We start from the raw sequence: 25,940 nt of genomic DNA on the forward strand, positions 1-25,940 counted from the left end.
ATTTATCTACTTGCACTTAGGGGTGCTTTCGAACTGCTAGGTGGGCAGGCGCTGGGACCGAAAGATGGGAGCTCACCCCGCCACGGGGATTCAAACCGCCGACCATACGATCGGCAAGTCCTAGGCACTGAGGTTTTACCCACAGCGCCACCTGCGTCCCTAGCACCACCCGCGTCCCTAAAAAATATGGAACGCTTCACAAATTTGCGTGTCAATTTTTCTTTACTTGTTTTTTATTTACTTGTTTCTTATTTCATTGCATTCATATTGCCTTTTTTCATCCATGGAATCAGGGGTGTCTTACCCATATTTTACTCATATTTTACTGGATATAAAACTGGATATTTCAAGTTTTTTCATGTTTTTAATATTAGGTTGGGAACCACCCAGAGGGGCTGGGGAAACACAGCCAGATGGGTGGGGTGTGAATAATAAATTATTATTATTATTATTATTATTATTATTATTATTATTTTATTATTATTATCTACAGGCGTTTTTTTCTTGTGCTTATCTTCCTTCCAAAGTGGCTGGGCACTTTCATTTCCAGAAAGAGAGAGAGAGAGCAGGAGGGATTCAACATTCATTTCTGCACCAAGGAGTAACTTTTGCTATAAGGCTACAAATACAAGACTTTTCACCCGGGAACATGGAGCTGACGAAAGAGGTACATTTCCCCGCTCTGTAAAGCTAAGTCTAAACCCAACCAGTAACCCAAACAGAGACAAACTGAGCCGCAGAAAAATATCCAAAGATGAACGGATCTGCCTCTGGGAAGCACAGAACCATTCTGAGCATTTGAGTGAGCCTAAGTGGGTCACAGGGATCCTTTACGCATCCGGCTCAGAGACTCAGCTGGGATCTGGCGCTCTAAAGCTAGATCATCCTGCCTCCTCTCGGCTTCTGCCGCTTGGCTTGCAAAATCCCCCGAACCGCCTTTGTTGTGCGGTGTCGCATTTGTGATGCTCTCAGTGTCTCCATGGAAAACTCTCAAGTCTGGCAGGCAGGCTCAGCCGAAGCCTCGAGGACCTGGTGGAATTTCCCCATTTTGACTTACAATCAATGGAGGCAGCGCAGCAGAAGGGGGGGGGGAGAGAAGGAGGCCTTGCTTGCTAAGTAATTTTTTTTTTTTTAATGATCCGATGTTTTGATGCCTCTGCCAGATACCGTGGCATGTCGATGGAACAGGAATTTCTTTTCATAGAATCAGTGCATTGCAGAGTCATTGGAACTGGATATGGAACAACTGATTGGTTCAAAATTGGGAAAGGGGTACAACAAGGCTGTATATTGTCTCCCTGCTTATTTAACTTATATGCAGAATTCATCATGCGAAAGGCTGGGCTGGATGAATCCCTAGCTGGAATGAAGATTGCCGGAAGAAATATCAACAACCTCAGATATGCAGATGACACAACCTTGATGGCAGAAAGTGAGGCGGAATTAAAGAACCTTTTAATGAGGGTGAAAGAGGAGAGCGCAAAATATGATCTGAAGCTCAGCATAAAAATAACGAAGATCATGGCCACTGGGCCCATCACCTCCTGGCAAATAGAAGGAGAAGAAATGGAGGCAGTGAGAGATTTTACTTTCTTGGGCTCCATGATCACTGCAGATGGTGACAGCAGCCACGAAATTAAGAGACGCCTGCTTCAGTTTTGGCCCACACTATGAAGAGTAAGACACACCTAGACAGCATCTTAAAAAGCAGAGACATCACCTTACCGACAAAGGTCCATATAGTTAAAGCTATGGTTTTCACAGTAGTGATGTATGGAAGTGAGAGCTGGACCATAAAGAAGGCTGATCGCCGAAGAATTGATGCTTTTGAATTCTGGTGCTGGAGGAGACTCTTGAAAGTCCCATGGACTGCAAGAAGATCAAACCTCTCCATTCTGAAGGAAATCAGCCCTGAGTGCTCACTGGAAGGACAAATCCTGAAGCTGAGGCTCCAATACTTTGGCCACCTCATGAGAAGAGAAGACTCCCTGGAAAAAACCCTGTTGTTGGGAAAGATGGAGGGCACAAGGAGAAGGGGATGACAGAGGATGAGATGGTGGGACAGTGTTCTTGAAGCTACAAACATGAGTCTGACCAAACTGTGGGAGGCAGTGGAAGACAGGAGTGCCTGGCGTGCTCTGGTCCAGGGCGTCACGAAGAGTCGGACACGACTAACGACTCAACAACACAAAGGGACCTCCAAAGTCATCTAGCCCCACCCCATGCAATGCAGGAATCACAGCCTTTGCACAAGCTTCACTGAAAAGAAAGGTGTTGCATATTAATGAAGGGCCTTGCACATTTAAGGAAAAGAGCAGGGAAAAAGAGACAGTTCGTGTTCAAGAAGGGGACAGTTTTACCCCTTCTCACCCTGCTGCAGTCCTGGTGAAAGCTGCTCCTTGCATCAGAGGAGAGGTCAGCCTGGCTCTGGCCAGTGTCTAGGCATCAAAGCTTTTGTCTCCGCAGACCAGGTGTGCTGGTCCAGGGGGGAGGTTACCATGGGGCGAGGTCCAGGACCTGAGTTGAGGGTCGGCCGACAGTCCTCCACGAGTGAAGCAGGGTCCACAGCGAGGAGCCGGGCAAGGACAGGAACTCTGGGGGAACAGGACTGGATGCTGGCCGAAGCAGCTCTTCAATGACGTTGCTCCCGCAACCTGGGACCGGGCTGACTAGCCTTTATCTTCTCTGAGGCCAGGGGCAGTCCCGGCCCCCAGGAGACCCGCCTCTCCTGGCCTTAAGGCGAGCACTCCTCCTGGGAGAAACCAGTTCCCTCCGCCTCTCTGCCCTGAGCCTCTGCAGCTCAGGAGAGGCCGGTGGGTTACTGGACCCAGGGGGAGACTCACTTTCCCCTGACAGGGCTGGGAGAGGCGCACCTGTAGGCAATGCATCCTCAATTGCCTCCGGAGCCAGAGTGGATTCACCTGGTGCCTGCTCCTGAGGATCCAGCACAGGTGCAGGCGCTTCAGAATCAAGGCCCTGCCCCAGCTCAGCCGGCCCTGGAGGTGGGGACTCCTGTGCAGGCTGGGATTCCTCCGGTTCAGCCTCTGAATCGGATTCCCAGGACATCACACCAGGTCAAGCAAGCAGGCTCAGGGGGATGAACGGGAGGTGAGAGAGCAGTGCCCAGGACCCAGCTGCAGAAAGCGAGGGTCAAGTCTGTCTGCCAGGGTTCACCCACCACCCTCTGTCCTCTCCAGTTGCCCATTGATCTGTGGTTTCTCCCCCAAAAGGAGCCACTCTGAAAATCTCAATGTCCAAATGCGTTTTCTCTCAAAATCAACTGTTCTAAATACTCTTTTGTGGGATGTGAAACACAAGAGCAGTCAAGTACAACATTCCTAGAGTGAAAATGTTTACACATGGGGAGGAATGTTTGTCCAGCCAGCAGGTAAACTTCCTGTTTCCTTCTGGGCTGGGACAGACTTCCTCTGCATGTGACTAGAGGTGGGCGTGGCCTCACCTGTGCAGGTAAAAACAAAAGCACAGGGCAGGGTAGCCATCTCTCTCTCTGTGGCTATTTTTGTCGAAGAAGCAACATCTGCTTAGCCAAAGATGCTCTCTTGGGCTCTAGTCAAGAGAGGACAAAGGGACTGTCTCCTTATGAGATAGTTTCCAGGTGTATGTTACTTTTCTAAGCTAAGTCTGCCTTCTGGGATCCAACTGTGAACAGAATGTGAGTGAGTAAACTCTTTTATACTTTTATAGAAGACTGTGTCATGTCTTACCTTCTATGAGGGAATAAAGGGGAAGATTCCAGAACAGTTGTTATAGAGGCTTTAGCGAGCCTGAGCAAACGCATCCGCTGCAAGTTTAAAAAGGGGAATGTTACTCTGCTAAATTGTGAACTTGTTAACACAAGTTGGAAAGGCTATAATCAAACAATATATCTTCTCCTGCATCCCTGAACATTCCCACATATTTTGGAGCTACAAGCTGCACTGGGACATTTGGTCAGCAGCAACAACAACAATGGCTGAATGTCCCTGTACAACTTGTGGCTCAAAAGATAGAATTATAGAACTGTAGAAACTTGTTTTCTACTCTTCCTGATGGTAAGACCCAAACCAATGGATTCAAGGTACAAGAAAGGAAATGCCAACTAAATCTCAGGAAGAACTTTCTGAGGACAACCGCTGTTGGGCAGTGGAAGGGACTCCCTCAGAAGGTGGCACACTCTCCTTCCTTGGAGGTTTTCCATCTGAGGTTCGATTGGCACCTGCCAGGGATTCCTGGGATTCCTGCCTTGCAAGGGGGTGGACTAGATGCCCCTCAGGATCTCTTCCAGCTCTGCAATTCTATGTTTACATGAAAGAGGGCCCCAACAGGGGTGATGGGACAGTTGCAGCTGGGAAGGAAGGAAGGAAGGAAGGAAGGATGGAAGGAAGGAAAAAGCACAGGAAGGAAGGGGAAATGGAAGGAAGGAAGGAAGGAAGGAAGGGGAAAAGGAAGGAAGGAAGGAAGGAAGGAAGGAAGGAAGGAAGGAAGGAAGGAAGGAAGGAAAAAGCACAGGAAGGAAGGGGAAATGGAAGGAAGGAAGGAAGGAAGGAAGGAAGGAAGGAAGGAAGGAAAAAGCACAGGAAGGGGCAATGAAGGAAGGGCAAAGCAAAGGGAGGGAAGGAAAAGCACAGGAAGGAAGGGGGAAAGGAAGGAAGGAAGGAGCCCTCACTATTTCCAGGGCTAATTGGTGCTTTTCTTCCGCCTTCCCAACCCGCCTCCTGTTTTCCAGGAAGATGTGGCGGTGGCACTTGGAGCCATTTCTGCCGGAATGAGCGAAGTGCCAAGGGAAGGCCATTTATTCTGATTAGCCTGCCTCATTACACAAACACAAATGTTGCTTAATCAAATGAAGCCAAGCTGCCTCCTCGCTCTTCCAAGGAGGCCCTTTGTGGCCCCGCCAACAGAACGCGCCAACGGAACCCAGAGCGCCAGCAGCTGAGTAATGAAACATTCATCGGGGCCTCGACTGGAGGGCTCTAGAGCTGGGGGAGAGGAAGAAGGCAAAGGAAAATGGGCTGCAGAGGGAGCGAGAGCAGGAAGAAAGCCTCAGAGGTGCCTGGTGGATCAGGCCACAAGATGCCTCTTCTGGGAAACTTCCAAGCAGGATTCGAGCACAAGAGCAACTCTCTTCTCCTGGGGTTTCCAGCAACTGCTCTCCAGAAGGATGGCTGAGCACAGCCATCTTGGCCAGTAGCCTTCCTTTTGATACGGAAGGGGGGGCATGTCTTCTTCTTCACCTTCTTCTTCACTACAATATATCCATTTATTTCCAATTGCCAATGTCAAAAGGGACTAAAATCTATAAAATTCATAGAAAATCAACGTGCCAATTTGCTCAATTTCTCTAGGACTCCATGACACCTCCCCTGTCCTCCATAATCCCTCAAGCAAGGTGTCAAGACCCTAATCCTGTCAAATCGCTCTGCCAAGCCCTTCCTCCGGGCGATGCCAGGTGACAGACTATGCATACATGGACCATTGTCTTCTCAGGATGTGCTTATCTGCGCATATCTCCAGCTCTGCATATTCCCCCCTCCCTCCTCCATATGTTAATCCAGTGTAACCCAACCTCTTCCTAATGTATTCGTGATGTAATCTGTGTAACCCAACCTCTTCTTAATGTATTCATGATGTAACTGGGATGTATTTTGCACTGTATTCTGGGACATGGAGGGAAATTTCAAAAGTTCATGTCACCCCTTTCTCGCTGTTCAATCTCGCCTTGAACCTGTTGCGCAATAAACTTGGATCTTCTGCAGTTTACTCCTGTCTCCAGCTGAGCTCATTTTAATTCCACAGGGACCCGCAGACTTAGTCCGACGAGCTGGGTGGCAGAGTAGCCCCGCACCCAGATTTTACCGTAACACTTTAAATAATGGTTGCAATAATTAGAGCCATCTAGGTGGTGGCCATCTCTGCTTCCTGCAGGAGTGAGTTCTGCAGTTTAACCAAGGCCAGGCAGCCCATGAGGTGAGGTGAGGCCCTTGCTTTAGGCAGCAGATCGGGGTCCAAGGAGAGGGCTTTGGGTTTTACTTAAAGACTCAAATATAGGTCCATATAAAAAGGAGAAGTCCCTGAATGCCTAGACCCAGGTTTGAGCCCAGAGAGAACCCTGGCAGAGATTTAAAACTCACAAATAATAATTATTATTATTATTATTATTATTATTATTATTATTAATATACCGTCCTATACCTGGAGGTTTCAGGGCAGTTCACAGAAAAGATCAACATAAAAATCACAATATATATAATCAAACTCGTACATTAACATCTTTTGCCTTAGAAGAAAAGCACAATGACAGAGCTTTCAATGACACAAACCACTTTTTATTGAAAGGTAAAAGTTTGCATTTGGCATGCTTTTGAACAATTAATGTGATTTTTGCTGTTGCATGCATGCTGCTAACTTGTCTCACCTTGGCTCATACTTTGTAAGCTGTTGGGTGATCTATTCTAGAAAGATAGTTGCAAAAACTAAGATACTGGGAATGATATTTCCTCAGTTTCCCTTCAAGAAACTCTTTTCTTTCAGTTTCACCAAGTTGGGCAACACTTTTGTGGTTGGTGTCAGAGTGTCGTCGGATGCTTGATGTGCGACACACAACATTTTCATTGCACAGAAGGCAGAACACTTTCCCACTGCGTTCCATCACTCCAAATGACTCTTGGAATGATCTTCCACTATCTGTTCTTTCTTTATCTTTATCTTTTTCTTCTTCTTTTTCTTCTTTTTCTTTTTCTTTTTCTTCTTTTTCTTTTTCTTTTTCTTTTTGCTGTACTCCTTTTTGGGTGTTCCAGACTTGGAGTCTACAAAAACACAATTATTATTTTTTTTAAAAAATGAAACACCCAATACAAATCTATCCCTGTGTCTGCATCACAATGGTGATCCTCAATTCCTCTGGCAATCTCGTAACGAACTCTGGTGAACTTGGTGCTGGTGCGATGGCACATGTGCCCACAAAGAGGGCTCTGAGTGCCCCGTCTGGCACGCATGCCATAGGTTTGCCACACTGGGCTAGAGGGATCTTTCCAGGAGCTCTTAGTGTTTTGAGACTTTTGCGGGTGAACTGAGAGTTTATTTGGACCCTGGGTGAGAATCCAAAGGCTGAGAGGGGGTGTCAGAAGGAAAATGGATCGGTATTGATTCATATATATTAGTCACATTATCTTAATGTTACATTTTTATATGTAACTGTGTGTTTTTGCAATGCTTTCTTTAAGTTGTCCGCCTCTGCTTCGGGTTTTTTTTTGCACACCACTTTGAGATATTTTTCATAAATTAAGCGGTATAGAAGTTAAATGCTCTGATCTAATAATCTAATCTTTCTGAGCCAGGAAACGAGGATGAAGTTGCAGTCCAAGTCAGCAGAATCAATTGTTCTGAAAAGACTGCTAATTTGCTGAAAGTGAGCCCTCAAAGCATTTTGTTCGTCAAGCCACCGTGTCTTTGTTTACAGGTTAAATCCCCGCTGTCTCATCCTGTTAATGATCTCCAAATTAAAGCTGACCTTCCAATTTGGAGCCTTTCAGGGACTCAGAGATAATGGCTGGTGGGGGTGGGAGGCATCATTTAGGAGACCAATGAGACAGGCCGGCAGGTGCCCCGTGCCTGAAAACCTGAATCGGGGCCGTTCCATTTTGAAGAAGGCACAGAGGAAAGGGGTTCTGGGCACTCTCCCTACCCTTAAAGAAGGCAGGAACTTGTGAGTGCATTATTTCTTGGAAATGTCTTGCCCCCCAAAATGGTTTTCCTTGAGCTGGAAAGATGGTGAACCATCTGGAAACCAAGTCTTTTGAGGAACAGCTGAGGGAGTAGGGGGTGTTCAGCATGGAGAAGAGGAGGCTGAGAAGTCAAGGGTTGCAGTGACTCGTTTTTCCAGCCAAGGTACACCCAGAAGCCAGCCCCACCCTTCTGGAAGCTGGAGGAAGAAGAGTGCACAGGCAGAAGGACAAAGCATGTCTTTTGCTTTCCTTTTTCTGCCCCATGCAACTGACTCAGGCCACAGTGTGGGACAAAATAATGTGTCTTTTGGGGCAACCAGAGCTCTGGAGCCCACACAGAACATTCAGACTTGGGATCAGAAGCTTCTGTAAATCTGGGATGCCCCTCTTAAAACGGGACAGTTGCATGCTATGCCAGACCCAGATCTTCAAATATCTGAAGGGCCGTCCCAGGAAAGATGGAGCCAGCTTGTTTTCTGCTGCTCCAGAGGGGAGGACCTGAAGCAATGGATTCCAAAGACCAGAGGGAAGATTCTGACTCAACATCAGGAACAACTTTATGATAGTAAGAGCTCTTCAGCAGTGGGACAGTCAACATCAGGAGATGGTGGGCTCTCCTTCCTTGGAGGTTTTTAAGCAGAGGTTGGATGGCCATCTGTCATGGATTCTTCGGCTGAGATTCCTGCATTGTGGGGATTTGAGCTAGATGACCCCTTCCAGCCCCACAATTCTATGATTCCTCCTGCAACGCCATGGAAGGCTCAAGAAGAACGGAGGCTGTGCCAGTGCAACTGGTCGCTTCAAGTGCTTTGCCAGGGATCTTCAAACTGCAGGTTTCCACCACTTTACCTGCTGCAGTCGAGTCTGCTCTCTGCTCTGCATTACCATCCTATTACGATAGAAAGAGAAGATGTGTGTGTTGTCGAGGATATATATATATATATATATATATATATATATATATATATATATAAAATAAAGACTGGTTGTTTAAATAAGAATGGTTCTGTACTGAATAATTATGGAACCCAGTGTTATCCAAAAGGGCAAAAAATAAAAATAGAGGTTATTTAAATTTAATTTGCATTTAGATTTTCAAGTCAGGTTTATTATATAGCAGAAACATGCTAAAATTAAATCCATAATGTACATTACAGCAAGTTGAGCAAATTGTACCTTGGAGCAATTTCTGCTTCGAACACAGGCTGCCTTGCCTGCCTCTTCTCTTTTTCCCATCATGGGTAAGTAAATTTGCAGGCACTTTTCAGCAACTCTTTTATTATGCCTATTAGTAAATCAATGGAGAGTCTGGAAGAGAGAAAGTGTAACTGCTCAGGCAGCTGAGAGAGATGCAAAACCCGGAGGCGGATTGGACTTTCCGAAAGGACTAGGTGGCGTGGCAGGAAAGCGTTGCCTTCTCTTTGGCTCTGCTGATTCAGCATTAAAGGAAAATTTAAGGATTTTGACAAGCTAGAAAGTATACATACAAGGGTGACCAAGATAGTCAACGGTCTGGAAACCAAGCCTTATGAGGAACAGTTGAGGGAGCTGGGTATGTTTAGCCTGGAAAGGAGGAGACTGAGAGGAGATAGGAGAGCCATCTTCAAATATCTCAAGAGCTGTCCCATGGAAGATGGAGCAAGCTTGTTTTCTCCTGCTCCAGAGGGGAGGAACCAAACCAATGGATGTGGGATGTAAGAATCAGGTGCAGTCAAACACAACATTGCTAGAGTAGACATGATGGTTGTCTCAGTCCTCCAGCTGGAGCTTCCTGCTTTCCAGGACTAAGACGAAACTTCCTATGTGTAACTTGAGATGGGCATGGCCTCTCCTGAAGTAGAAGAACCAGAACCACAGGCTGGTGACCATCTTGTCTCCCTTGTCTCTATCGATGCCATCTTAACAACAGCACTACTAAGATGACCCCTTGGCTCCAGGCCAAGAGCAGAAAAGGGGGGCTTTCTCCCATAAGGAGATAGTCACCACATTTAAACTATGTTCTAACCTTTTAAGTCCGCCTTCTGGGAACCTTTGTGTGAACAGATGATTACTTGTGAGTAAACGTTTTATACTTTACAGAAGACTGTGTAGAGTCTTATTTTAGGAGGGATTAAACGGGGAAAATACCAGGAAATATTCACAGAGACTCTAACGAGTCTGAGCAAGCTATCTGCTGTGCTTGTGTTTAAAAAAAGGGGAATGTTAACTCTGCTGATTTTGTTGAACTTGTAAAGACAAGTTGGGATAGGATATCTTAGACAATATATCCTCCCCCGGATCCCTAAACATTCCCACAATGGATTCGAATGACAAGAAAGGAGATTGCAACTAAACATCAGGAAGAACTTTCAGACAGTAAGAGCTGCTGAACAGTGGAGTGGTCTTCCTTGGACGATGGTGGACGCTCCGTCATTTGAGGTTTTTAAGCCAAGGTTGGGTGGGATTCTTGGGTTGCGATTCCTGTGTTGCAGGGGGTGGAGCAGATGACCCTTGAGGTCCCTTACAGCTCTACAATTCTGTGATCAGATGAATCCTAGGGTGGTATGACAACCATTGCCTTAATGAAAAAGAAAATGCTTCTCTGGACCTTGAATCAATGGCTCCCTCTTGTCACATTCTCAGCGGACTGAATGAAAATCTCTCTCCCCTTGCCCATTCCTTTGGATGTTTGTAAATTGCTAATGTATTCCAAGCTCCTGATCACTGCATTTCCCATTTCCTTCAGCCAGAAGTCCACAATATTGGCCTTCTCCTTATCCTATGGATTATTAGCTCCTTGTGGGGGGCAGTGTAGCTGATACCACAGAAACGTGAACAAGGATTCAGCAGGAACTTAACAAATCACCTCAGTGGCACAGAGTGCCTTCCATCAGCTTCTGCTGGTGGCCCAGCTACGCGTCTATCTTTTTTTATTGGGTTGTTGGTTTTGTTTTGATTTTATGTATTTGATATTTTATGTGAACCGCCCTGAGACCTTCGTGTATAGGGCGGTGTAGAAATTAAATCAATCAATCAATCAATCAATCAATCAATCATATTGGAGACTGGGGCTAAGTCTAACAAAACAAATTCCAATCTTTAGTTGAGGTTCCTGCATTGCGGGGGTTGAACTAGATGACCCTTAGGGTCCCTTCCAACTGATTCTGACTTCTTGTTGAAGCCACTCTTAGCACGGGGGAAAGAGAAGATACACACAAATGGCCTCTGACAGAGAGCCAGCCTCCATTAGGCTCTGCCTTTGAAATACTTAATAAAGACAGATTTGCTTTGCTCGAGAAGAAGGAGATTGGTCTTTCCCAGCCTCGGTCTCCAGTGCTCCCTCTAAATGCTCCCCACATCCATCCTCGCTTTTCCTGGCCGCCAAGGAGCATACGGACTTTGCATTGCCCCGTCGTCTCCGCCATAACATCTCACATCGCCAAGCAAGACATCCCTTTTCTGTTTGGGTTTACGCCTGTCATTTGCAAAAAGCGGCTCACGCGTCACATGTTTGGGAAGGAGCTCAGGGGTTAGGAGGAGACGTTGAAAGGCAGAATTTAAAATCTGATGCTCTGGATCCCATCTCTTCTGGTTACTTTGACAAGAGCATTTCAGAGAGGCTCATATTTGTCCCTTCTTGTTAGGCCCACCATCTCTCCAGTGCCTCACATGCGCTTGGAAGTGAGCACATCATAGGAGCAGAGGCGCCCACTGAAATGCAAAGAACATCCCTTCCCTTCTAGTTAGGAGTTGCAGGACTTCTTGCCAGCCAAAGCTGCTCACTGCTGGAGCTGGCAGCCATGAGGCTACCTCCTTTGCCACAGAAAGGGTTTCAAGGGAACGCCAGAAAGGCACCTGCTGAGATCCTTCATAGAATCACGGAATTGGAGAATTGCAATGCAGGAATCACAGTTAAAGCATCCTTGGGATACGGCCACCCAACTTCTGTCTAAAAGCCTCCAAGGAAGGAGTTTCCACCACCTTCTTGTGGGGTTTGCAGCTAAAATCACAACTGTGTGTTTTGCTTGGCAAGCGCAGAGCTAATACACTGAGAGTTATTGAACTTCCCAGAGAGGACCCTCTGTGTGGTTTAAAGACTCTCTCGAGGTTTAAAGGCTCTCTCAAGGCAAATCTTTAAAAACATAGTATAAACACCGACAACTGGGAAAAACTGGGCTGCCAGTGCTCCAGTTGGAGAACAGCCTTTACCAAAGGTGTTGTGGGCTTTGCAGACACTCAAACTCAGGACAAAAGGGAGGAATGTGCTAAGAGGAAGGCACACTTGGCAAACCCTCACCGTGATCCACTCCTGCCCAGAAACCAATGTCCCCACTGTGGAAGGACGTGTGGATCCAGAATTGGCTGCCACAGTCACTTACAGACACACCATTAAGGCCATGTTCATGGAAGACAATCTTACTTGGCTACAAGGGATCACTAAAGAAGAAGAAAACAAAATCACAAACATGTGTTTTGCTAGACAAGCACAGGGCTAATATACCAAGAGTTCTTGAACTTCCCAGAGAGGACTCTCTGTATGTGTTCACTTCTTTTGCCTCCACTGGGTGAGACCTCTCTAACAAATGAAACAATCCTTCTTATTTCCTTCTGCCTATGAGGAGACCGTCTCTTTTTCCCCACCACGCCTCCAAGCTGACCAGACATGCATGGCCAAAGCTCCTGCTTTCAGCCATGTTAGCTAAGACTACCATTTATTTTATTTTATTGTAAGTTAGAAGCATTTTTCTGCACACTACTTTTGTTGTATTTGCTGCTTGCATTGAAATGTAAGTAACCCCCTCTTTTTTTGTTTATCTTATTAAAAACATTTGGTTCATTCTTTGCAAGGGGGGTGAAGAGGAGAAGGTGAGCTGACCACAAACGAAAGGGATGGAAAGGTCTGAGTGCCTAATTCCTCAGCTTTATTAAGCTGCAAAACGTATAAGTGTTTTATTCTGCTAAAAAGGCTTCACAGCCAGTTTTTACTGTTGTTCTCATAGTGGCTGACCAGGGGCCCTAATGGAAAACCTGGAAGCAAGATTCAGGAAGCATTTTCGTACAAATTTCTCCTAATAAACACCTTGTGCTGTTGTGACTAATATGCACTTTTTTTGGCAACCAATTTCCCCTGATATAATTTATATTTATATGTTGTTTTTATTAATAGATAAATTTTTAATTCCCCTACCATATGCATTTTTGTGGACGTGATTTAGTTGGAGAAGCACGCCTCAAAATTCAGAGATGCACGATTCTCAAAAGCTAGCCTTGTTTTGGTTCAGGAGCTGGTTGCAGAAGGGCAAAGGGGGAATTTTCTTATTGAAATGCAAACAAACACCAAGCTCTCTCTCCCTAGGTTGGCCAGGTGAAAGCAGGAGGCTCAGATCCATTCATTCCATTCAGAGTGAATGGTTCCCTGGCTCCACGGAGAGATGCAGAATGTGCTGCAGATGATCCCTGGAGTGGGAAGGAAGGCAAAACATTGATTTCCTGCACTCCTTTTCGTGGGCTGATTGAAATCAGGTTAGTTCTCCTTTACAGAGACACCCCCCCCCTCCATCCTTTATCTCCCGCAGTGTGTGTACTGGAACAGTGGGGCTCTCCTTCTACCACCCCAACAACAACAAAACGCTGGGAAAATAGAAGCAGGAACAAAATCCCCTGGAAAGATATTGCAAAGGCAAACAAGTTTGCTCGTTTTTTCTCCTCCAAAGCTCCGGTAAGCTCCATGGCAACTGATTGGCTGTTCTCCTGAAGAGCACCGAAGCCGCAGAGCTCCATCAGGATTTCGGCAGCGAATCTGTCTCTGAACTAAACAACAGCAAATGAAGTTAGAAGTTAATCCTGCAGCGTCAGGGCGAGAGTGACAGCGAGCCCTGACAAGGCCCGGGGCTTTGCGCAGGGAGGGGGCGGAAGAAACCCCAACATCACTCAACCCCCAAAAGAAGGTTCTCAGAGCCAGGCGCTCTCACCTTTGCTCATGTGCAGAGAAGTGACAGCATTTGAGGCCGAGGAAGAAATCCTAGGATCACAGGATGGCAGAGGCAGAAGAGACCCCTAAGGGTCGTCTAATCCAGCACCCCCGAAATGCCAGAATCACCACTAATGAATCCCTGACAGATGGCCGTCCAAGCTCTGTGGGAAGATTTCTATGCCGGCTTGCAGGAGGAGAGGCAGTTGGGAAGGGGGTCTTCTCGTTGGGAAAGGGCTCAGAGCATTCAGAAAGTCCCAGCGTTTTAGTTTAGGGAAAAGGAAGGCAAGAGGCAACATGACAGAAGTTTGTAAAATTACGTGTGGCCTGGAGAAAGTGGAGAGAGAAATGTTCTTCTTCCTCTCTCCTAACTCTAGAACTTGTGGATGTGCAACGAAGCTGAACATTTAACCTTTAAAGCCCTATATGGCCTAGGACCCTTGTACCTATGGGACTGCCTCTCCTGGTATGTTCCACGGAGGACCTTACATTCTTCAAACAAAAACATCTTGGAGGTCCTGGGCCACAGGGAAGTTAGGCTGGCCTCAACCAGAGCCAGGGCTTTTTTGGCCATGGTGGAACGCTCTGTCACAAGGGACTAGGGCCCCGTGGGACTGGACATCTTTCCACAGGGCCTGCAAGACAGAGCTGTTCCACCAGACCTTTGGCCAGGGCACAGTCTGACCCCCTCCCTTCAGTAATCCTCACAGAACTCTAGCCCAATGGTTGCCATTAATTTGATTCTGAATTAATTTTAGAATGAATTGATTTTAGACTGTATTTCAATTAATTGGTTGTGATTTTATGTAAACTGTGTTACTATTTTTGAATTGTGGTGCTGGAGGAGACTCTTGAGAGTCCCATGGACTGCAAGAAGGTCAAACCTCTCCATTCTGAAGGAAATCAGCCCTGAGTGCTCACTGGAAGGACAGATCCTGAAGCTGAGGCTCCAATACTTTGGCCACCTCATGAGAAGAGAAGACTCCCTGGAAAAGACCCTGATGTTGGGAAAGATGGAGGGCACAAGGAGTGTTGGCTATTTGCAGTATGGTAGCGCTGCAGAGAGCTTGCTGGGGAGACTCAAAGAGGGACTCAAAAATAACTTAAACAAGGTTTTAATTACAAAAACAAAAACTCCTTATGCACTAAATACATCAACAACAAACCAACCCCAACCACCAACCCATCCCCCAGGGTAATGGGAGAGCTAGGTGCTGCTCCTTATATACTACACCCAATTGCTGACACAGCTTAATCAATACAACTCAGCAGCACCTGCTATGTTTCACAGCTGTAAAGCTGGGTCTCGTTAATTTGCTCTGGCCCCTTAAAGACATACACATCTGGTGGAACAATGATGAACCTTTACATTTAAAGAAACCATTCAACAAGGAGAAGGGGACGACAGAGGATGAGATGGTGGGACAGTGTTCTCGAAGCTATCAGCATGAGTTTGACCAACTGCGGGAGGCAGTGGAAGACAGGAGGGCCTGGTGTGCTCTGGTCCATGAGGTCACGAAGAGTCGGACACAACTAAACGACTAAACAACAACAACATTATTTAGGGAAGGACTTCTTCATGTAGCACAGAGTTCAACTGTGGAACTCCCTCCCATAGGAGGCAGGGATGACCACCAGTCTAGATAGCTTTAGAAGAGGAGCGAGCGCTCTTGTGCTGGGATCCTGCTTGCGGGCTTCCCATGGACATCTGGTTGGCCACTGTGAGAACAGGATACTGGACTAGACGGGCCACTGCCCTCATCCGGCAGGCTCTTCTGTTCCTAGGGTAGGCCTGGGCAAGACTCCCTGAGTCTGCAATACAGGAGAGCCTCTCCTGCCAGTCAATGCAAATCCCTCCCAAGGGAAATTTGGGGGGAGCTCATTTGGAGAGGCAGACTTGGCACCCGGCCGTCGCATTCCTGCTTCCCTGAGCTTTGGCTTGGTGGTTTCCATAGCTGTGTTTGACGGTGGTTAATATTGTTTGCAGTCATCTGTGGGCAGCTGATAATAACTTTTTGTTTCACTCCTGCCTTGGAATCTGGATACTTTTTTGCATTGCTGTCTCCCACTATCCAAGTGTAACCTCTTGCCAACGTCCCTCAAACACTACCAGGCAACAGAAATGTTTTACATAAGCAAACCGTGGATTTGCAGCCGCGCTTGACAGCGACCCAGACGCAGCCTCACCTCGCATTACGTATGGGCAGGTTCTGGTCCCTTGTTTAAAGTACTGCCTTGTATTAGTTCAGCCTGAGTTGCCGCTGCTGGAGCTCCTGCACATCTCATTACAGTGGGGCCTTTTGGAAGCACCGAGGTTCAGGCTACAATGGAGGCGCCGTTGTTTACACTCTTGTTTTATGCATCAGTCATATTAGGATGCCGTGCGTTGGACACCTCGCTTTGCATTCCACCCCCCTCCTGTATCCGTTGGCAGCCGCGAGCAGCAGCCTTGGAGGAAACTTCCAGCTGATGAGATGCAAATGAAGGCAGAACCAGAGATGTCCAGTGGATTCCCAAGGTCGCTCTCCTCCAATGTGCAGAGTCAGGGTGGAAGCAGGATTCGCACCCGGGCTGCGCTGCACGGTCAAAGGGGGAGGGGGGATGGTAATGGTGGGGAAGAGTGTTGGTGGTAGGGAAACTGGCGGGTGGGAGAAGAACAGGCAGCTTCTCTATGTGCCTCCTCATTAAAAACATAAGAGGCCCCTGCAGTCATAGAACTGTAGCCATGCCGATCACTTCTCCTACCTGGGCAGTTCTCTTTCCAGAAGGGCTGACATTGATGCCCAAAACCAGCATCACCTGAGCTCTGCAAGTGCAGCTTTCACCCGACTGAAGTGCAGAGTGTTTGAGGACCAGGACATTCATGGAGAAACCAAAATGCTTGTTTGCAAAGCTATTGCACTACCAACCTTACTGTCTGCTTGTGAAACATGGACCACTTATAAACGCCATCTCCAACTCCTCAAAAGATTCCATCAATGGTGTCTCCGAAAATTTTTCACATCATCTGGGAAGACAGGTGAACTAATGCCAGTGTACAGGAAGAAGCAAAGATCACCCATGTCAAAGCAATGATTCTTCAACACCAACTTCGTTGGACTGGTCATGTTGTGCGGATGCCTGATGATCGTCTTCCAAAGGAACTATTCTATTCTGAACTTAAAAATGGAAAGTGTAATACTGGTGCTCAACAAAAGAGGTTTAAAGACTGTCTCAAGGCAAATCTAAAAAAATGTGGTATAAACACCACCAATTGGGAAACACCGGCCTGCGAGCGCTCCAGTTGGAGAACAGCCTTTACCAAAGGTGTCATGGGCTTTGAAGACACTCAAACTCAGGACGCAAGGGATAAATGTGCTAAGAGGAAGACATGCTTGGCAAACCCTCACTGTGATCAACTCCCACCCGGAAACCAATGTTCCCACTGTGGAAGGATGTGTGGATCCAGAATTGGCCTCCACAGTCACTTACGGACTCATTGTTAAAAGCGTGTTTATGGAAGACAATCTTACTCGGCTACGAGGGATCGCCAAAGAAGAAGAAATGTAGTGCTGGAAGGGGCCTTTCTTCATAAGGAAGTCATTCCCTGCTATTATATGAATTCTACGGTCCCAAATATAAAATAAACGTTCATCAATGTATAAGGCAAACACATGCATAAGTGTATAAACCACGTGTCTGAAATAGTACAGGAGAGCAATCCTGAAGTCATTTTGACTTTCCCAAACCAATTTGACTCTCCCAAATTGACCTCAATATATTTCTCTGCAAGAATGGAGGAAATGGGAAAGCCATCCCTTTGTTTTTCTGCTTTCAGATCCTGTCTTTAGGGCATATTTGTACACAAATAGGGTGAGCCTGTGACCTGGATTCAGGAATTAAAATATTTACCATCACAAAAGAATGGACAGGATGCCCAGGTAATGCAGTCAGTGACCATTAATAGTTATCCTGGCAGACAGGATTTCTGCTGTAGAAATGTGATGTATGTATGATGTTTTGGGGGGTGGTCTTGAGGTACAGGGTCGGCAGTTATAGGGGCTTGCAAGCCATTGTTCTGGGTTCCTCCTCCCTCCTGCGTGTGGTGAGTGAGGACCCTGTTGCAACAGATCAATAAAGATCAGGCTTACTAGCTGCTTTGCTTCTCAATATTCTCTGGTTAGCCTCCGTTATTTTCTCCTACCAATAGGGAACCTACTTAAGGACTCCATATGGGCTCTTGGGTACCCCATAAGGGGAAAGGAGCAGGTTTTTTCTTATAACAGTTTGTTTACCAAGATCAGGAGCATCATATGCTGCTGCCATATTTAAGACTCACAGTCATAAAACTCACAGCGTCATATGTAGAGTTGGAAGGGACCCCAAAGCTCCTCTAGTCCAACCCCTGCAATGCAGGAATCACAGGTTAAAAAAAATCCCTAACAAATTGCCAACCATCCTCTGTTTTAAAACCTCAAAGGAAGGAGAACCGACCTTGCTCAGGGGGAGTCTGTCCAAAGGGCAGGATTTTCAGGAAGGACTTTCTGAGGGAGAAGTAGAAGTAGAAGAAGAAGAAGAAGAAGAAGAAGAAGAAGAAGAAGAAGAAGAAAGAAGTTTGGATTTGATATCCAGCTTTATCACTACCCAAAGGAGTCTCAAATCTGCTCACAATCTCCTTTCCCTTCCTCCCCCACAACAAACACTCTGTGAGGTGAGTGAGGCTGAGAGACTTCAGAGAAGTGTGACTGGCCCAAGGTCACCCAGCAGCTGCATGTGGAGAAGCGGGGAAGCGAACCCGGTTCACCAGATTACGAGTCCACTGGCTGTTCAGCAGTGGAACAGACTCTGTTGGAAGGTGGTGGACTCTCCTTCCTTGGAGATTGTTAAGCAGAGACTGCTCCACAGGAGGGGAGCATTGCACTTGTGCTAAAGTCCTGCTTGCAGGTTTCCCAAGAGACATCTGGTTGACCACTGTGAGAACAGGACACTGGACTCACTGGCCTGATGCAGCAGGATTTTCTGAGGACCTCAAGGTACACGAGGAGAGTCTTCCCTGGAGAGCACAGAGAGCGGGTTTCCCCAGGAGGGAGTCGGGCTCCCTCAACACCCCTCCAGCATCAAATAAACATGGAGCCATAATCGTTCTCCTTTTGACTAAGCCAATTCAGCACATACCAGAAAACAAAACGGACAACCTTTCACGCCTCGCTGGCCTCCCGTTTGCTGAATCGGCACTGAAATTACTTTCCGCTTTGCTGAACAAGAGGAATGGTGTTGTGAACCAGCTCCTTTCCATGCTTCATCTTTTGGGGATGATTTCCCCTCCCTCTCTTCTCTCTCCCCCCCCCCCCAACGCGCAGGCTGATGATGCACACATCTCGCAAGCCCTTCTGTTGAGAGGGGACAATGGCATCCTGTTTGCTGCCCTCCATGGAAGAGGCCAACTTGCACACTGTCAAGAAAGAGCCTTGTGATGGCCTTAGAGATGTCTTTAAATAACCCCCCAGTGGAGATGAAGAGCAAGGCAGCCCCACGAGTGGAGGAGGACATGGAGTGTCTGCTTGCCCTGAACCATGGCTTCCTGCATGTTGCTGTTGCTGTGGTACAGAGGAAGCATTCAGCATTGTGCTAAGGCCAACACCCCAAGCATTTTGGCTTCCCAGTGACACAGCATAGGATCGTGGAACGGTAGAGCTGTAAGAAACCCAAAGGGTCATCTGGTCCAATCCTCTGCAATGCAGGGGTCTCAGTCCTCCATTTCTCCCACCACGCATTGTTCCAGGGGTTTTCTTGACCCTCATCTCTCTCTCTTGTCATCAAAGGAAGGAATAGTACCGCTCTATTTTGCCTTGACCAGACCCCACCTGGAGTCCTGTGTCCAATTCTGGGCACCACAATTTAAGAAGGATGTTGATAAGCTGGAATGTGCACAGTGAAGGGCAACCAAGATGGTCAAGGATCTGGAAATTAAGCCTTATGAGGAACGGTTTAAAGAACTGGGTATGTTTAGCCTGGAAAGAGGAGATGGAGAGGAGATAGGAAAGCCAAATACCTTCCGGGCTGTCACATGGAAGATGGAGCAAGTTTGATTTCTCCTGCTCTGAAGGGTAGGAATCAAATCAATAGCTTCAAATGACATTGTCCCCCAAGACAAATCAATGCCAACCAGGAGGGAGTTGGGGGGCATTTAGCCCGGATAAAAGGAGATATGATAGCTCTCCTCCAGTGTCAGATGGGCTTTTGCACAGAACATGGAGCAAGAATCTTTCTGCTCTCCAGGGAAGACAACCAATGGATTCAAATGACAAGAAAGGAGATTCCAACTGAACATTGTTGTTGTTGGACATAACATAATGATGGCTGACTGGGAACAGTTATGGACCACAGGTATGAAGTTTACGGCATGTAATGCCTTAAGAGAGAATATTATGAAAATGATATACAGGTGGTACATGACACCAGTCAAGCTTGCAAAAATCTATCACTTGCCCGATAATAAATGTTGGAAATGTAAAGAGACTGAAGGTACATTCTTTCACCTTTGGTGGACTTGCCCAAGGATTAAGGCTTTCTGGGAGATGATCTATAACGAAATGAAAAAGGTATATAAATATACCTTCCTGAAGAAACCAGAGGCCTTTCTCCTGGGCATGGTCGGCCAATTGGTGCCAAAGAAGGACAGAATTTTCTTTATGTATGCCACAACAGCAGCAAGAATACTTATTGCAAAGTATTGGAAGACACAAGATTTACCCACTCTGGAAGAATGGCAGATGAAGGTGATGGACTATATGGAACTGGCGGAAATGACTGGCAGAATCCGAGACCAGGGAGAAGAGTCGGTGGAAGAAGATTGGAAGAAATTTAAAGACTATTTACAGAAATATTGCAAAATTAATGAATGTTAGAATGATGTCAGAATGAAATTAAGTGGTCTTAGCAGCAATGTTATAAAGGTGTATGTACAAATGGATTGTTAACAGATGAGAATCTAAAGTTATAATATGTTAAGTTAAAGGATTAAGACAAAAACAAAGAGGGAAAGGAATTGCTGAATTAACTAATAGAACTGGAATACAAAAAAAGGAAGGTGTGAGGAAGTCAGGGAAGTAAGGAAATGAAATGTAAGTTATGGAAAGATCGATGTGTTTTTCTTTTTAATGTTTTCTATCTTTTTTCTGTATTTTGTATTTTGTATTTTTTTCTTTTTTATTTCTTTTTCTTTTTCTTTTCTTTTTATCTATGTAACAAATATCTTTTTTTTTTTTTTTTAAGAATTCCTTCCTTTTGCATGTCCTGAATCATCTGCTTCTCAGCTTTGTTGAGCAAGTCCCAAGTTCTAGCATAACGGGAGGGGAACCGGCACTTTTGCACTGGACACCTGTAACCCCCTCACCCCAATATCTCCTCAGTCCTGGCCCAGTAAATAAGTAGTCCAGAGTTAAGGGATAATTGGCTTATTATCCTAATTTTGTTTACTCCCTCACCATCGCATTATTAAATTCCTCAACAAAGGCAGCTCTGCCTGAACCATAATTATCTGCAGGTGTGAATTAGCCAATTATATTTCCTGGCTCTTAAGCTACGTACCCCATAATAGTTCACCAAAGAATCCATTTAAGGGAGGGAACCTTGTGTTTCAGTGCGGGGAGAGCAAGTCACTGCAGATCTGGGGCAAAGGGAGCAGTTTTAGTAAACGGGTCAGTGCCACAAGTTTTGCAGAATGGGAAGAACCAGACTCTGCTTCCTGCTTCTTAATGCCATGGAACCCTGGAAGACCTCAAGGAGGAACTGGATCCCTTTGGACTTTCTAGGCCAGAGGTCAGCAAACTTTTTCAGCAGGGGCCGGTCGACCTTGTGGGGGGCCGGACTATATATTTTGGGGGGGGGATGAACGAATTCCTATGCCCCACAAATAACCCAGAGGTGCATTTTAAATAAAAGCACACATTCTACTCATGTAAGAAAACGCTGATTCCTGGACTGATTTAGAAGGCGATTGGGCCGGATCCAGCCCCCGGGCCTTAGTGCTCACTGGAATGACAGATCCTGAAGCTGAGGCTCCAAGACTTTGGCCACCTCATGAGAAGAGAAGACTCCCTGGAAAAGACCCTGATGTTGGGAAAGATGGAGGCACAAGGAGAACGGGACGACAGAGGACGAGATGGTGGGACAGTGTGCTCGAAGAGACCAACATGAGTTTGACCAAACTGTGGGAGGCAGTGGAAGACAGGCGTGCCTGACATTCTCTGGTCCAGGGGGTCATGAAGAGTTGGACATGACTAAACGACTAAACAACAACAACTAAATGACTAAACAACAACACCATTTCAGACACATGGTTTATATACCTATGTATGTGTTTGCCTTGTATATTTACGGACGTATATTTTTTATTTGGGACCTTAGAATTCTTATAACAATTCTACATGTAGATTATTTTTTTAAAGCCATGTCTTCTTTTTCTTTCTGGTGACGGAGAGTTGGAAATGCAAAGGAACGCCTTCATCTGTGCGGGTCAAGTCAGATCATGCTCCTTAAAATAATGGCCTCTGATTCTTCTCCCAATCGGCTGAGCTTCCTGGTAATGATTCCTTTGCTGGGCTGAGCGAAGGAATTGAAATCAGCTTTAAAAGGCAGTGGATTTGCTATTGCTGTGTTCTACAATCCAGAGGTGAGCTTTAGCGAGGATATTCTGATGCTAATTCCTCTTCCCTAGAGGGCATTTTGCTTCATTTTCACGCTGTTTCACTGCCGCCCCTTAAACGTTTTGCCATCATAACGCACGAAGAATAAGCCTTCAGGATAAGTGTTGGACGCCTTATTATATAAATTAATATAAAGGCACTTTCCACCAGCCTTTCTGAAGTCTCTCTCTTTCTTTCTTTTTGCCCCAGAGCCAGCTGGCCGTCTTCTCAGTGAAATGATGGTGCCATCATGACTCCCAGACCTGTGCAATCTGTCTGTGGGTGAGTTCAGCTGGAGGACACGACAGTTCAGAAGGTGACCTCGCCCAGCTTCTCTGCATTCATGGAAAACTGGGTCCTTCCCAGCCCCCCAGATCATCCCCCAAATTGAACAGCCATGAGATGGGCTTCTCTACAAGGGGCTGCTACTGCCCACTCAGTGAAACCTCCCAAATGCTGCTTATCCTGCAATTATTATTATTATTATTATTATTATTAAAAAAATATTATTATTATTTAAATTTATGTACCACCCTACACCCATCGGTGTGAGGGTGGTTGCAACATAAAACCACAATATAAAAACACGACATACATAATCGAAATAAAAACAACCCATTAACCCCCCCCATGCACATTTAAAAAGGGCAGCAGGCCCCTTTCGTGTGAGACAGCTTTGCCCCACAAGTGCCCTTGCGGCGGCTTGGATGGGCAGAACTGGCACCACGAAAGAGGCCACAAACTGCAGGTTCCACATCTGTAAGAACTCAGTCTTTTCACTCAGCAACATACCCTGCAGTGTTCCTCAGATGTAAATAGGGACATTTCTCACCCCCCACCCCCCAACTGACCCTCTTCGAACCCTCCTTTCATCTGTCCCCCCTGAGCATTTCCTATCATAAGAAGGATGAGTGCCATCACCACTTCACCAATGAATTTGAATTTTACTATTATGGTCACAGACCAGTTCCGGGTCACTTACAATATCAGGAAAATCATAAAACACAACAGGAATACATTGAATTGCAATTGGATATAACAGAGACAATTCAAATATAGTGGCAGTTTTAAAAAAAAAAAAGATCACTAAAATATAACCTAAAATTATCATTTAAAACCTTAATCATTTTGGTAGTACAGCTTGTTCCTTAGGTTGTATGGCAGTCACACAGAATTTGGCCACCCTGAGTGTGATCTCTGGATCCTTGTCCTCTACCAGGAGTTTTAAACATTGGAGTTCGGACCCATTTGGAGATTTTTGTATAACAGGGGTGATAAATGGCGAGCGTATATCCCCATAGAAACGGCAGAGTAACAAGACATGAGAGACAGTTTCACCAATGGGACACAGGACACATGCCCTCCACTGTCCTGAAAAAACCTCCTAATATTTTGTTTTGTGTTTCGTTTTGTTTTGTTTTGTTTTGTTTTGTTTTGTTTTGTTTTGTTTTGCTCTGCTCTGCTCTTTGGTAGATTTACAAAAAGGGAAGCACACACCATTAAATATATTTTAGCAAGGGCTTCTCCTTCCTTCTTTCCCCCCCCCCCGGGAACACCTGCCCCTTGCCTGCCCATCAAAGCCAGTGCATCCAGCAAGTCTGGGCCTTGGTGGAAAAGACAGGATCTCCTCCTCCTCCTCCTCACTCTCTGAAATATACTCGGAGTTGAGAGTGGATTTCATGCTCTTTATTCAGCTCATAGTGGTGAGGAGGAATGGAAGTTCCCCCGAAATGTCTGCCTTATATACATTATTTACACAATGGGCCCCACGTCATTGGCTAATGCTGGGATTCTCCTGTAGGAAGGAGGCTGGCAGGGGCGGCCATGGGGTGCCCCCTCGCAGCCTCCACAACCATTAGCAGGGCTCAGGACAAGCACCGACTCATCCTCCCCCTGGAGAATGGCAGCCCTGGGGGGGGGGGGGATAGGGACATTCTGGGATCAAGAGGGAGGCCGGGGTGGCTTTTGTGATTCCAGGACTGTCCCTGGGAAATTGCAGCAGCATTCAACACCTTGGAACTTCCTGCCTATTGACGACGAGTTTAACAGAAACCCCCCATCGACATAGAACAGGTAAATGTTAATGTTTGACATTTTTATTATTTTGCTGGAAGCCGCCCAGAGTGGTTGGGGAAGCCCAGCTAGATGGACAGGGTATTATTAGTTGTTGTTGTGGTTGTTTAGTTGTTTAGTCGTGTCCGCCTCTTTGTGACCCCCTGGACCAGAGCACGCCAAGCTCTTCTGTCTTCCATTGCCTCCCGCAGTTTGGTCAAACTCATGCTGGTAGCTTTGAGAACACTGTCCCACCTTCTCGTCCTCCGTCGTCCCCTTCTCCTTGAGCCCTCCATCTTTCCCAACATCAGGGTCTTTTCCAGGGAGTCTTCTCTTCTCAGGAGGTGGGCAAAGTCTTGGAGCCTCAGCTTCAGGATCTGTCCTTCCCGTGAGCACTCAGGGCTGATTTCCTTCAGAATGGAGAGGTTGGATCTTCTTGCAGTCCATGGGACTCTCCAGAGTCTCCTAGTATTATTAATATTATTATGGGCTCTGTAGGGGAGACATCTTTGTCCTCCTGAAAGCATTGAACACATTCCCCCATCGACACTTTCCCCAACCTTAGCAAAAGATAGTTATGGCACCTCCGTCAGGTCTAAGGATCCACCAACCATTGTCAACCCCTTTTTGCCTGGTTCCCTTCTCCCTGCCCCAATCCACCTCCCACATTCTGCTCGCATTTTTCTGGCTCCTCCTGGCTGAAATGGGGAGCTGGGAGGAAGGGAATTGGGGGCTGCCTTCATCATATCAGGCACCCCAGAGCTGCCAGGAGGCTTCTGAGATACCCACTGATGGCGCCATGGCCATTCTCTGGACAGCAAACGTCTTTTGAGAGAGAAGGAAAAAGCAACAGGAGACAGAGAACTAAATGCCACATGATTTAGATTTCTCAGGTATAAAATAATCTGAAATAGACTAGCACAAAGTACACCATAAGCAAAGGTATAAAATGGCAGTTTATGGATAAGCAGCCTCTTTTAAGTACTAAACGTTGAGTCGTGCGAGCAAATCTTCAAAATAATGAGCGGGAGCATTAAAAATGCATTTATTTTACAGTCTGCACCTTAAGATTCCACAACATTTTTTGCTTAGTTACCGATACAGTGAAATTGGAGGCTTTTAATATTGCTCTTAATGGAATTTCTGAAAAGGCAAATGGAAAAAGCTGTAAGATGACAGTTTGTAAAATGGTGATGGAAAAGATGAATTAAGAGGAAAGGGCCTTGCCGATATATATATATATTTAGATGTATGGCTGGGAAGGGGCTGTGGTCCAACAGAAGAAGGAGTCACAGAGCTGGGAGATGATTAAGAGCCCAGTTACCGATGGCTTGTTTTATTTTATTTCACAAGATTTATATACCCTTTGCTTGCAGTAAAACCATAAGGAGAGATGTCTTCTTAGGCACGTAAGGCTATAGGAAGCTGGATTTTCCTGAACATACATAGCTCAGTATTGTCCACAGTGACTGTCAACTGCTCTGCAGGGTCTGTAGGAGAGGTTCTCGTTGATGGTTCCAGTATGGAGCCTCACACCCAGTTCCCAAC

General features: G+C 46.2%; 1 long non-coding RNA gene across 3 annotated transcripts in view; it reads left to right on the forward strand.

Moving 5' to 3' along the window:
- The first annotated feature begins 496 nt into the window (after positions 1-496).
- Positions 497-25,940, forward strand: part of LOC308470499 — a 53,162-nt gene continuing 27,718 nt past the window's right edge. For 2 of the 3 annotated variants that reach the window (XR_013982445.1, XR_013982446.1), the window contains exons 1-3: positions 497-667; positions 22,135-22,327; positions 22,551-22,622. This is a non-coding gene — a long non-coding RNA (uncharacterized lncRNA). Of the gene's footprint in view, positions 668-22,134; positions 22,328-22,550; positions 22,706-25,940 lie in introns of those variants that run through there. The other variant, XR_013982447.1, reaches the window with a different exon arrangement.

Source organism: Podarcis pityusensis, assembly GCF_964106645.2.
Source record: "Podarcis pityusensis genome assembly, chromosome: 1".
Taxonomy (NCBI): Eukaryota; Metazoa; Chordata; class Lepidosauria; order Squamata; family Lacertidae; genus Podarcis; species Podarcis pityusensis.